Genomic DNA, 12983 nt, shown 5'->3' with positions numbered 1-12983 from the left:
CCTTTCAGCGTGTCTACTTTGATCGATAGCCAGTGAATAATTTAGCAGTAGTCTATCATAAAGAATGCCTAATTGCTTTCTTTGTTTTTAAAGAGAGTAAAAAGTAATTACAAATCTTTCACAAATCTGGAGTGACTACAGTCAAAGCAATTATTGTCATTTTATTATATAACACTGTTTTAATCTTTAATTTTCTAGTAGGGTCTAATATTATAGGTTGTTTAATGCATAGTTGTCTCACAGACTAAACCATTCGGCATGTAATGTGTGGAATATAATCCCTCAGCTTTTTTGCCCCAACAATTTAGTTCTTTCCACAAATTCCTGTTTAAATAAGAAAAGACAAAGTCGAAGATCAAAAACAACTTTGAGTGATTAGCAATTAGCACACTGTCACACAACAGATGTGCACATGTGAGAAGCATGGGTTTGGAGTTGTTAGTTTCCTTCTCAGAATTTTCCGTCCTCACTCTTTGTGTCTTCAATAAAATAACATAAAAAAAGAGTTAAAGGAACAGATCACCCAAAAGAGAAAATTCAATATAAAATCTACTTTAACTGTGAATCTCAAAAGAAGATGTTTTGAAGAATGTTTGTAACCAAACAGTGTTGGTGAACATTGAATTTTAATGTATGTGAAAAATGCAGGGCCATATTCCCCAGAAAAACTGAAATTTATATAAGTTTGGAACAACATGAGTATATGTAAATGTAAAAAGTTATACAGTAGTATATATCATTACACAGTAAGAAATACCTGCTAAAAACACTGAAAGTCAGTGGCTCAGCTGCTTTTATCTGGTTTAGCCAGCTAGTCTAGCTGAAAACAGCCCAAGCTAGTCCAATCCAGTTTAGTTAAAATTATATTTGTTTTCCAGGAATGGGAATAATGAACTCAGTTTTAGAAATGGAGATCCTCTCTTTGTTTCTCTCTTTTCCTGTCTTCCTTTCTGCAGAGCAGACTTAATTATAGCACAGAATTCTCACATTTAATCAGCTGGTCGAGATGTCGGCATCATAACAATCCATCTCACCGATTCCATCAGTCTCTTCTCTCTTTATTATAATTCAACTTCAGTTTGATTATGCTCGATTGCTTTCTTTTGTGCAGTTCTTATCAATCTTTCATTGAGAAAGAAACGGCAGAGGCAGCACTGTGATTATGTCTGACCGATCTGCCGTAGTCCAGACATGTCTTGTAATGAGCTGCCTATTAGCGCTTTTAATTATACCTAATGGCCACGGGATCCTCTGCTTGACATCTCATTGGCCTCGTTTCACCACGTTGTCTTTGATCGACAGCCAGTGAATAATTTAGCAGTCGTCTATCATCAAGTACCTCTAATTGCTTTCTGTGTTTACATAAGAATTTATAAATCCTTCACAAATCTGTAAAGACTATAATCAAGGCAAGTATTGTCATTTTAAGTGTGATGTGTGCATTTCTAATGGTTAAAATATTTTCTCCTGTTGCAGCTTAAAGGGATAGTTCATCCAAAAATGAAAATTAGCCCATGATTTACTCCATCCTAGGTATATATGACATTCTTCCTTTAGACAAATAAAGTCTGAGTTTTATTAAAAAACATCATGGCTTTTCCAAGCTTTATAATGGGAGAGAATGGTAGCCCAAAATTTGAAGTAAAAAAATTTGACAAATTGATTATAAAAGAAGTCCACATGGCTCCGGGGAGGGTTAATAAAGGCCTTCTGAAGCGATGCAATACATTTGTGTAAAAAAATAAAAAATAAATCCATATTTACAATTTAATGAATCTTAATCTCTAGCTTCCACTAACTGTCGTATGCACATTCACGTGTGAGGGGTGTCCAGCGGATGTTGAAAGGATGTAGGCAAATGCAAAAGTGACGAACGTGGAAACGCAGAAGAGAGAGCAAAACAAAACTCCTGTCCCGAATTAGTAGTTCAAAACAAGGATTTGTAAAGAAAAATGTCGGAGGATTTCAATATAAGCCAAGAGGACACTGGTTTTCCTTTGCTGTAAACAAAACTTGTAACTTTGCTCTGGAAGGCTTTTATTAACCCCACCGAGCCATGTGGATTTCTTTTATAATGAATGGGTGCAATTTTTTAGACTTTACATTTTGGGATACCATCCACTCCCATTATAAAGCATGAATTAGCCCGAACATTATTTAATAAATAATGATTGTATTTGTCTGAAAGAAGAAAATCATATACATCTAGGATGGCTTGAGGGTAAATAAATCTTGGGGTAATTAAAATTTTTGGGTGAACTAACCCTTTAATAGGTTAAAACAACTATAAGTAAGCAACATGTGGGCCGATTTCCCAGAAAAGAGTAAATATTGTGGCTGCTTTCAAAACATTCCTATGTTTGTTTAAGAATCCCGACCAGACCTACACGGCAACAGTGGCTCAACCAATGGCATGAGTTTGGGGTGGGACTCTCTGTTTGCTTGACCAGTAACAGCTGGGGAGAGTGTTCACAAGACACTAAACACAAAGGATAATATTTTATAGAATGTTGTTTTGTACATCACATACTTTCATTGTATTGACACAAAAAAAAATGAATTTTTTTATTGTTGCATGAACTGTATCACTTTGTCTTGTGTGTCTCTTTCCGTGGGTCTCGAAGAAGAATTTGGGGTTTAGGTAAGGTCGCCAAGATTTAGTGTAACCCTGGAATATTTCCAGAAGTTGTTCCTAGTCTCTGCCAGCAGGTGGCGCGCTTTTGCCGGAAACTCATCATCACGGGACCATAATCTGAGACTAGCGATAGCGTCGTGTTTTCACCTTGCACAAGGGAGGAGATTTGAAGCTATTTGTAGCCTCGCACTGCTTTAACACTCATACTTTTACTCTTTGGGAGATTTATATGTGTTTTTGTCTTTGTTTTATAACTGCTGAGTCATATTGATGATGAGGCTGTGTGTGAGTCACAGAGTTAGTATAGTCAGCGAGGTACAAACCACCTCTCAGCCCACTTTTGTGCCCACAAAGCAGCTTATATTTTCTTTCTTTCTTTCTTTCTTTCTTTCTTTCTTTCTTTCTTTCTTTCTTTTGTAAGATAAGATAAAAACATCTGCTAAATGATTGAATGTAAATGTAAAAAAAAAATTTATATCGCTTTGTCTATACATCATTGTATCTCTCTGTCATTCTGCTTTTTCTCTGGTTCATCTATCATTTTATAGTTATATTGTTCTGTCTGTCGATCTGTGTTTCTTTATAGCTTGCATTCTGTCTATCTATGCCTTTATTTCTTATTTCTTCATCTTCTCTTCAATCCGTCTGTTTTTTTTTCAATCTTAGCTCTATTTTTCATCTAGCTATATATATTAGCTCTATTTTTCATTTTTTTTATATATATTGTGTGTGTGTGTGTGTGTGTGTCATTTTGTCTGTCTGTCTGTCTCTTTCTTTCTTGGCACATCTGTTGTAATAGAACAATCTCTGAAAAACGTATCTGGCACATTTAAAATTGCATGGAATATTGACGTGTGTGAGACGTGTGTGATAAAGCGGCACAGACATGGACAGCCGAGAAGCGATTGTGTCCCACACCAGCATGTTCTTTATCACTAGAGTAGGGTGCTAATTCCTCAGTGCCCGATTACAGAATGAGGAAATTACTCTGATCTGCGAACATATGTTGCTGCAGGGGGGATGGGGGGTGGTGGGGGGTTACACAGCTGGTCCTATCACAGAAGAAGAAGACGGAGAAGGATTAAGCAGAGGGAGATGGAGATGTTTCAAGATATGCATTCCAAACTGCCTGTATCTGCTGTCAATCAATCAAACAACATTGTGCAGCTACTTGGCACACAGGCGCTTCTATAACTATATTTGTAGTGTTCTCATCAGTATGCTGAATGCATGGAGCAGATTAATTGCTACTAAATGCTTGGACATGCCATCCTGAACATCCTGAGTGAAGTGCACACAAATCAGTGCTAATATATCTACTCCTCACTGTTTTCTAAGTTTTTCCTGACTGGATATGGCTCATTAAGCCATGAAAGTTAATTAAGGCCTTCACTCTTTAGGTATTAGGATGTGCTTGTTCGTTTTTCATTATCCTTTAGCTGTCATTAGATATGAGAAACCAGGATGGGTTTATTTTTTATTTTTTTTTATAATGGTTTGAGATTAAAGGGATACTCCACCCCAAAATGAAAATGGTGTCATTAATGTCTTACCCCCACGTCGTCCCAAACCCCTAAAAGCTACGTTCATCTTCAGAAAAACAATTGAAGATATTTTGGATGAAAAACGGGAGGTTTGTGTCTGTCCCATTAACTGCCAAGTAAATCATATTCAAATTATAATCAGTTGTGTTTCCGAAGCCGAACTAAGCTTTTACGGGTTTTGAAACGACATGGGGGTAAGTGATTAATGACAACATTTTCATTGTGGGGTGGAGTTACCCTTTAATGGTTGAATATCCACAGCGCTACCCTCACCACTGAAATAATGCAATTCGTGACTAGTCAAAAAAGAAGCATCTTATACATTGTGCCACACAGTAGTTCCTAGGGGATTTTAAGTGTAATTTCAAACTAATTATTTAATCACAAAATTTTGGCAATTATTTATATATATAATCTAATACACTATAGTGGAACTCACAGCGTCATATTCCTAAATTTTTATTTCCCTCTGGTCATGTTTTATCACCCTCAGAACACCAAGTAAGCCATGATTCCCACTACTCTCCTCAAAATAAAAGGTGCACTCGTGGTTGGTGGAAGAGAGAAACTCATACCCAGACATTTTCTTTACAGACTCGTTGGTACATTCTACGTGCAATTAACAGATTTGTGAATAGGTATACCCAAAGGCTTCACTCTTTCGCTTTGTTTTCATGATGAGAAACCTTCCTGCATGACAGAGATCACACACATATAAAAACATGTTCAGTTCACTGCTTGAGATTCTAATTCAAGATTTCAGCTTTTTCCTTGCCTTCTCCCTTTATTTTGTGTCTGTGTACTTGCTTTCCCATGTGTATCGGGTATCTTCACACTCTAGGTCCCAACGGAGATGATGGCCTCACCTTATGTGTTTATGCATGTATGCACTTCATTATTCCACTCCCCCATCTCACTCCAATAGCTGCTTGTGTTAGTGCTCTGGGCACCTGTGTGGTGTCAGGTGTTTTTGCAGATTTTGCCATTGAATGAATGACAAATTATAATGCATTCCACAAAAGGAGTCTGTTATAGTCCCAACAAGACATTGCCAGTATTTGTACATTAGAAATGTGTAAGTACCCTTTAAAAAAGACTCCCCTTACAGGGAAAAATAAAGTTTACGGTACTTTTGAGAAATAGTCTGTTCATTAGATATTAAGTTAAAGAAATATAAAATATTTAAAGTTGTATAAAATCACAGTTACCTGTTTATTTAATGTAAAGCTGAAACAGGCTTTCATAGCCTTTTGGCTTTCAACGGCAGATTTTATTTCTTTGCAGCTCAGTAATTATCTAGCAGAATGTCCATATATATATAGAAGGAACAGATTTGAAATCTTTTTCCTACCATATAACAGTCCCGCAAGATCTAAGAGTTCCTTCATATACAGCAAAGAAACAGAAACAAACAAAACATAATAATAAATCTGTAACTGGTGACAGTAAGAGTTTAATATAAAGAGAAGACAAGAGCTGGGGTGGAGCTGAACTCCCTCTTCAGCTCCTGGTTTTGGTCTCACAGGAGTCAGTGTTTCCTGCCATGCAGTGTTAGAGGGTAAATCAGGTAGAGAGAGAGCGAGAGAAAATGGGGGAGCTGTTCAGTCGTCATGTCGCTGGAATCCAGCAGCTCCCAACAGAGCCAGAACTCGACCTCTGCCAGAACTAGCTTTAAGTGTGTGTGTATATATGGACATGCAAGCATGCACACGAGGGGCTCTATCAGGGACAGCACTGCAGCCAAGAAGGGGATCACTTTCAGCTGCTACTAAAGTGCTGACTTGCCCTTTCTTTCTTTCTCTCTCTCTCTCTCTCTCTTTCACTGCCCTGCCTTCAACTTCTTCCTCCCTGGTGCAGTATCAAGTCAGTTTAGGGCATCAATCAAGCTTTGTAACTTTGCTCTTCCCGTGCGGTAACTCTCCTATGCTTCAAAAGCCTCGTCTCCAACTCTGATTTAAAAATAATTGCGGCGAACATGCTCTTGTTTCTTAAAGCTCTCAGTAGAGCAGAGGCATCCATCATTCCCTGCCGGAGCCCTGCGTTTATACTTGTTTTTCAGGGAGAATTTGTCAGAGATTGACTTTGACTGTACCTCCCTGAGATAACTTGATAAACAACACTGAACGTCTCCCTTTCTCTCTCTGTACTTCCAGCAATAATTTTCACAGAAGAAGAAATAGAGCAGATGAGGAAATTCACAAACCATTTGTACTAGCTGGATAAGAAAGCACGCTTCCACGTCTGGCTTGGTTTGGTGGACATCATTCTCGCATATGTCTATGATGTGCGCACTACAGAGGGAGAGCACAATGTAAGTGTATGCTTGTTTGCCACAGACATTTCTCTGCTAGTAAGTGGGTTTGGCATGCGAGTCCTGGCATTTTCACGTGCACCCAAGCTCCAGGAAGTTGATACATTCCTGTAATGTTTTCCAGTCAGTCCAGAGAATCTCTTTGGAGGCCACTGCACATGGTAGTAATTGTAAAAATAAGTTTGAAAAACAAGAAAATTATGGTTATGTTTTAAAACAGGGCTTCTGAAGCTGAAGTAATAGAATGGAGCTTCGGTTGTGAAGAGCTCTGCTGGATTGACTCCAAAGATTTCAACATATGTTAAATGTACAGTCAAAATCTGGGCTCTGGTTCAATCATAATAGCTAGAGAACAAATCAAACCTTCTTAAAACATTCCCTTGTCTAAAGTGATCAATTTAGCCTTGGAGCTGTGGCTTGGTGGTTAGCGCTTGTGCACTGAGCCATTGTGCTCATGTGACTGACGCGAGTTGGAATCCAGAAACATTTTCCCCTCTTTTCATCATCATTTCTTGTTCTTTCACTCCTTTTGTCTTAATATTATGTTTCTAAAGAATACCACAAAATATAGTTTTAATTGTGTAAATGTTTGTAATTAGTGTCAGTATGATAAAAAAAAGTGTTTTTGAAAGAAGTCTCTCATGCACACTAGAAGGCTGTATTTTTTTAAAGGGGTCATATGACGTTGCTAAAAAACATTATTTCGTGTTTTTGGTGTAATGCAATGTGTTTATGCGGTTTAAGGTTAAAAAAAAAAAACATTATTTTCCACATACTGTACATTATTGTTTCTCCTCCATGCCCCTCCTTTCTGAAACATGTTGACTTTTACAAAGCTCATTGTTCTGAAAAGCGAGGTGTGCTCTGATTGGCCAGCTATCCAGTGATGTCGTGATTGGCTGAATACCTCAAGCATGTGACGGAAATGTTACACCCCTCACCATACTGTGATGCTGTGTCCTGGTGCAACCAGACAAAAACAATAAAATCCATTACAAACGAGGCATTTGTTGCATTATTGTAGTTTTGTATAGTCTGACATCAGTAGAGTTGAGCTTTGTTTAGTGTACGGCATCATTGATTACAGTATTGACTGCTGTTGTTGTGATTTGCAGGTAGAGTCAGCCTGGACCATCAGAAAGCTCAGCGGTACTCTCAGCTGGCAATAAGGTACAGTATGTAGTACATTTAGCAGCTTAACAAAATGTGACATGGGCTTGAATGCACAAACAAATGAATGAATGAGCGAGTGATTTTAACTTATGGAGACTCAGGCTTTTTTTCGCATGAGCTGTTTTTCAGATCCGATCTTTAGGACTGGCTGTCTGCATTGCCGTTCTGCATGTGATTAAATCTGATCTGTTTGTTCAAACAGTGTAGTCAATATCCGGTGTATCTACTTCCGTTGCTATAGCAATAATGTAAGCATCTCACAATGCCAAAAGACTTTCTCATACTACAAGTTAGAGCAGATGTCACTGTGGAAAGAAAGGTTGAAAAATAAGGAAATTGGGCCTCTGCTCATGTCGATCATGCTGAACTCTAGGCATTTTTACACATTCAGATTTTACACATGCATGGAGATACCGCCGACTTGTTCATCCATTCATGATTGTCTACATAATGAATGCCACAGTTTGTCACAGTGTTGTTAAAAATAATTTTTGGGTCATTTAAAAAGGGCTGAAGTAAAATAAGTTATAGATATAAGATAGAAAATGTAAAATGTATGTACTAAAATAACAGAAAAAAAATTACAAAAGCAAGCAAAATTACTAAAATTAAGAGAAACTATAAACTATATTAAAATTCTGGTTTGTCATGTAGGAAACAAGAAAGGGAGTGTTTTCAGACACCGCACCAAAACGTATTGTACACTTTAATGACGTTACTTGTGCTTAACATCCTAAATTCTGCTGCCTGCCTGAACAAAGCCTAAAATAAGGATATGGAGTGTTCTAATTACATTACATAAGACAATGTCTTTCTCTGATGGAATCTCCCTTTTGAAGCCACTGCTGACATTGCAATACTACTAGATTATGCCACTGTCCACCTGAAAGCTTAGCAACTTTGAAGTTATTCTTTTCTTAACATGTATCCTAACCAGAAGCAACAAAAATAGTCTCCAGCACCCATTCATTTGTCTAAATATAAACATGCTGTGCAACGGAACCAAAAAACAAGCAATCACAAGACATCTGATGTGCAATATACAACTAGGTAGAGTTTTAATGTTTTGGAACAAACATATCCCGTAAATCGGGTCACAAAGTACCACCCGGAATGCAACCTTAACAAAACACAATATTAAGGACTCATGTTTTCATGAATGATCATTGTCTCTCCTGAGTTCTCGATTACTCCTGCAGCTTATCAGTAGTTTGCATAAACTTGCATGCGTGTACAGCGAAATGTAGACAGACATTTACATTTCACCATCAGCATAATACATCCTGTGCCAAAGTTGACGCCACAGCGAGAGACAAATTCAGCCTTAAACTGCTTGTGTGTGGTTTGATTGAGAGCTCCAGACCTTGTGTGCGTGTGTGTACGTGTATCCTGACTCCTGGGGCGGCTGCAGTCCCTAATCCCCCATATTTCCACCAGGAGTGTGACAGTGAGGACGAGTAACCCGACACCTCTCCCAGCTCAGAGCGCTGAGAGCCAGCACTCTACTGCAATACTGATAATGGAAGGGTGGTAATGACATCCTCCAACTGCCTGCTCTCTCTCTCTCACACACACACACACACACACACACACACACACACACACAGCACAAACTCTCTGCCCCCTCATTGTCTCATTCACGGTTTCCTTTTTAGTGCTTGCAAAGCAGCGCTGCATTGATATTCCTAAAACATTCATGTTAGGAGTTTGTTCTTAACCTCAAACCCTCAGTATTAAACTTCTACAACTAATTTAACCTGAACGGCTTAAAGTACTGTATTCAAAATGGGATTTGTAGATAATTTCAGCCTTATGTATTCTATATATATATAGTATATGACTTATGAAATTGTGTGAAGACTTTATGCAAGGAACAGACCATTTTTGTTATTCACTGAGCAGTCTTGACACCTGGCCTAGTTCTCCTTCAGAGTTCATAAAAACTTTGTGTATTTTGAGCCTTTTCTTGAGTTCTTTTCAATGTAATGGTTGATCCAGCGTACAAAACCATAATAAATTATTTGTTGACAAATTGGACTCATTTGTCTCAGTTTTAAAAAAAGTCATTATTAAATTGATATTGAACCTACTCGAAACAACTAGAAACAAATTTTTCCTGTTAAAACCATATTAGTTGTTCAGTCTAATTTAATCAATGATTTAAGTTTGGTTAATAAAAAAAGAAAAAAAGATAATGACCAAATAATTGCAATTCTTCATATTTAGTATGTTTTAATTACATTTTGTATTATAATGTAATTAATTGATTAGTAGTTTGTATTTAATCTTTTTTTGTGTGTGTGTGTGTGAATTGGTTGATCCAGTTCATAAAGTTAGGCTGAATGATTCATTCCAGACTGATCCGGTTCTTTCACTGAGATCTGACAAAATCTGAGTAAATGATAAAATATTTCTAGAAACAAATAACAAATGGTTATTATTCTTGCAATTATTTGCATACTAACTTGTTATTGGTCTTTTCATTCTTGCATTTTTTTTTACATCTAAAGCCACCTTCATTGTGCAAGGATGCTGTTGCGTTGTGTGACGATTCTTGTGAACAGCCAATAGAACGCAAGACACCGCTTTCGTTGCAGAACAAAGACTTGAAACCGAAGAGTCCTAAAACCTCAACTCTATTCTTCAGCTATCTTGCAAGCACTGGTATTTCCTTCAGGAAATGCTAATGTAGTTTCTCCTCAACACCCTATCATTGTCTCCTACTCTCTTTCTCTCTTAATCTCCTTCATTTCTCTTCCTCTCCCACCCTCTGTTTTGCCTAACCACTGTAAACCCCCGGCCGGCAGTGCTCGGTGAGCCGCCCCCCTCAGCAGGCTTATTTACACCAGTGTTTAATAGCCTGGGGGAGTGCATGAGCTATGATGACATGCTCGAATGACTCCGGGTGCATTCTTAACAAGCTGCTGAGAGAATAGCGGAGGGGAGGGAGAGTGGGAGGCTGGAAAACGCAGAGAAAAATGAGAGAGAGACAGAGAGAAAAAAAAAAAGATGTTTTTTTTTCCCCCCAAAGCACTTGTCTGTGGATGCTTAGTCTATGAAGAACTCTGAGGCAAACGATTAAGCACTGTCTACAATTAAGCACGCCGTTTGCCAAGGTGTTTAAAAGTTGACCTACTATTTACCCTGCTAATAAAATGAGAAGTCGTTGGGAATAATTAGAGCAAATTGCTGTAATTACCAGTGGAGTTAAAAAATGATTGATGTAATATGCATGGACAGATCTGGAGCAATTTACAGACCATGCTTATGTGTGTGTGTGTGTGTGTGTGTGTGTGTGTTACAGACGTATCACTCTGTACAAGATGTGCTGGTTTCTTTCTGCAGGAGGACACTCTGCACTTCTTCCTGATTACAAGAGCTGTGAAAGATGTTGCTTGCATTTGGTGAGTTCTGTCTCTCTTTCTTTACTTCCCGGTTAAACCCAGACATTTTAGCCATTTCAAAGCCACCAAGGGATCAGGTTGAAGGTCAAGACTAAACGTACGACCTGTTCCCCGCCCTATAAACCCTGAAGTGCTTCCACCTCATTACCAGAATCCCTGCTGTCACCACAACGAAAGCAAGCATATCTCTTTCAGCTTCAATGGAGAATGGTTTCTTAAAATTATCCGATTCACATTTATATGTTAACAGTGTAACAGTTATGGAAATATTCAGAAAAAAAATCAGAAATCAAAAAAGACCTGTTTACTTTAATACATGTTTCTGATCTCCACAATCAATCTACAAAAAAGTTTTAATAAGCGGTAACCAAAAAAGCAAGTTAAGTCTATTTTAGACTACTGTTAAAGATGTTATTTTTGTAATTATAATGTCTAAGATAAAAAAAAAGAAGAGGTATTAACATTGAAATACACTGAGATATTCTTGAGAATGAACCTGACCTTCAACCTTTATGTCCTGGTCAAAAATCCCTCTCCAAACAAAAATATAATAAAAAATTGTGTAAAATGAGCAGAGAGTATATCTCGAATATTGAAAGCTCAAATGTTATTTTAATTAATTATTATTCATCTATTTCATTATTTAATTATGTATGTATTTAATAAAAACTTCAATTTAATGTGTATTTAATAAAAATTCAAAAAAGGAAATATAATATTAAAATATAAAACTATTCAAAACAAGTCTTACATATTATTCCGTTTTGTTTCTCAAGTGAATTTATGTGATTTTGTGTTGATATATTTAAAATTTTTAGTTTTTTCTTAGTTAATCTCAGAAATACATCACATTACAGAAGTGTGAGCTGCAAATGCTATTTCATTTTGACTTTGAGGTACTAATGAGAACAAGAGCTCGAGCTGCTCACAGACAGAGCTGCTCACTCGGGACCATATTTAACATGACGCTCACCAACCCTCCCTAAACAGCGGGGTGCTTTGGTAAAAGACGTTTTCCATGACAGGAAAGTCAACAGATTGGCCATGTCTTGGTGTGCTTAGTCTTGCTGTTCTGTCAGCATTAGTGGGAGGGAGGTTAAGAATGAGGGAATCCGAGAGGGATGTCTCCTCACTTCTGAAGAAAGCTGAAGAGTAGACACTGTTGGCTTTGATATCTCCGATAGAGGAGCAACCTGTAAATCAAAGAAGCCATCTGTGGGAGAGACAGAAGCGCAGTGTAAACATGTTTTTGGGCGTGTGTGGTGAGATTATCCAGCACATGTTGATTTCAGCACTCATAAATAACTGCAGTTACAGGCCTTGTTAGATTTGGAATAGGCAGAGTGTGGTTGATTGAGAGACTAGATGACAGAACAAGATTAGATAAGTAAAATCACACCTCACCAGTTCATTCACAGGTTCATGTCAGGCACTGATAGCTTCCTTTGCTGACAAAAAAGGGGAAAAAATATGCACTCATGTAGGGCTGCATGATAAATCGCATTTAATGCGCATCTTGTCTGTAAAGCCGGTTGTGTAATCAGAGGTAAATCTCAATCACCTGCATGCATTCACATAGAGCAGCATTTGCTACACAGAGCTGTTGTTCACTGACAAGCTTTCACAGTGAAACACACAGCGTCTATACTACATGGTAGCAGCGGCAACAACAATACTGCAACGAGAATAAAAGGTACACCTTCTTTCATTGTGTGAACATCTGGGCAGCGTTATGCAAATCTTCCCACATAATGACGTAGAGATGTGTTAGAACGAGACGTTTTAGGGGGGTGTGGACGTGTCTTAACTTTTTTGAGGAATATCTCTTTGGATTTGAGACTTTAGTCTTTGCAACTTTACAGATCTTCTTTGTGCACCAAGAGCTTGTAACACTCCAAAGAGAAAGGAAAAATTTT

At 37.8% G+C, this 12983-nt stretch overlaps 1 pseudogene; it reads left to right on the top strand.

The window, feature by feature from the left end:
- Window positions 1–12983, top strand: part of LOC113096300 (protein SHQ1 homolog) — a 30287-nt pseudogene that overhangs the window by 2074 nt on the left and 15230 nt on the right.

The sequence above is a fragment of the Carassius auratus genome, chromosome 6 (genome assembly GCF_003368295.1).
Source record: "Carassius auratus strain Wakin chromosome 6, ASM336829v1, whole genome shotgun sequence".
Lineage (NCBI taxonomy): Eukaryota > Metazoa > Chordata > Actinopteri > Cypriniformes > Cyprinidae > Carassius > Carassius auratus.
Note: the sequence above shows the minus strand (reverse complement) of the source record. Positions and strands in the feature narration are given on the sequence as shown.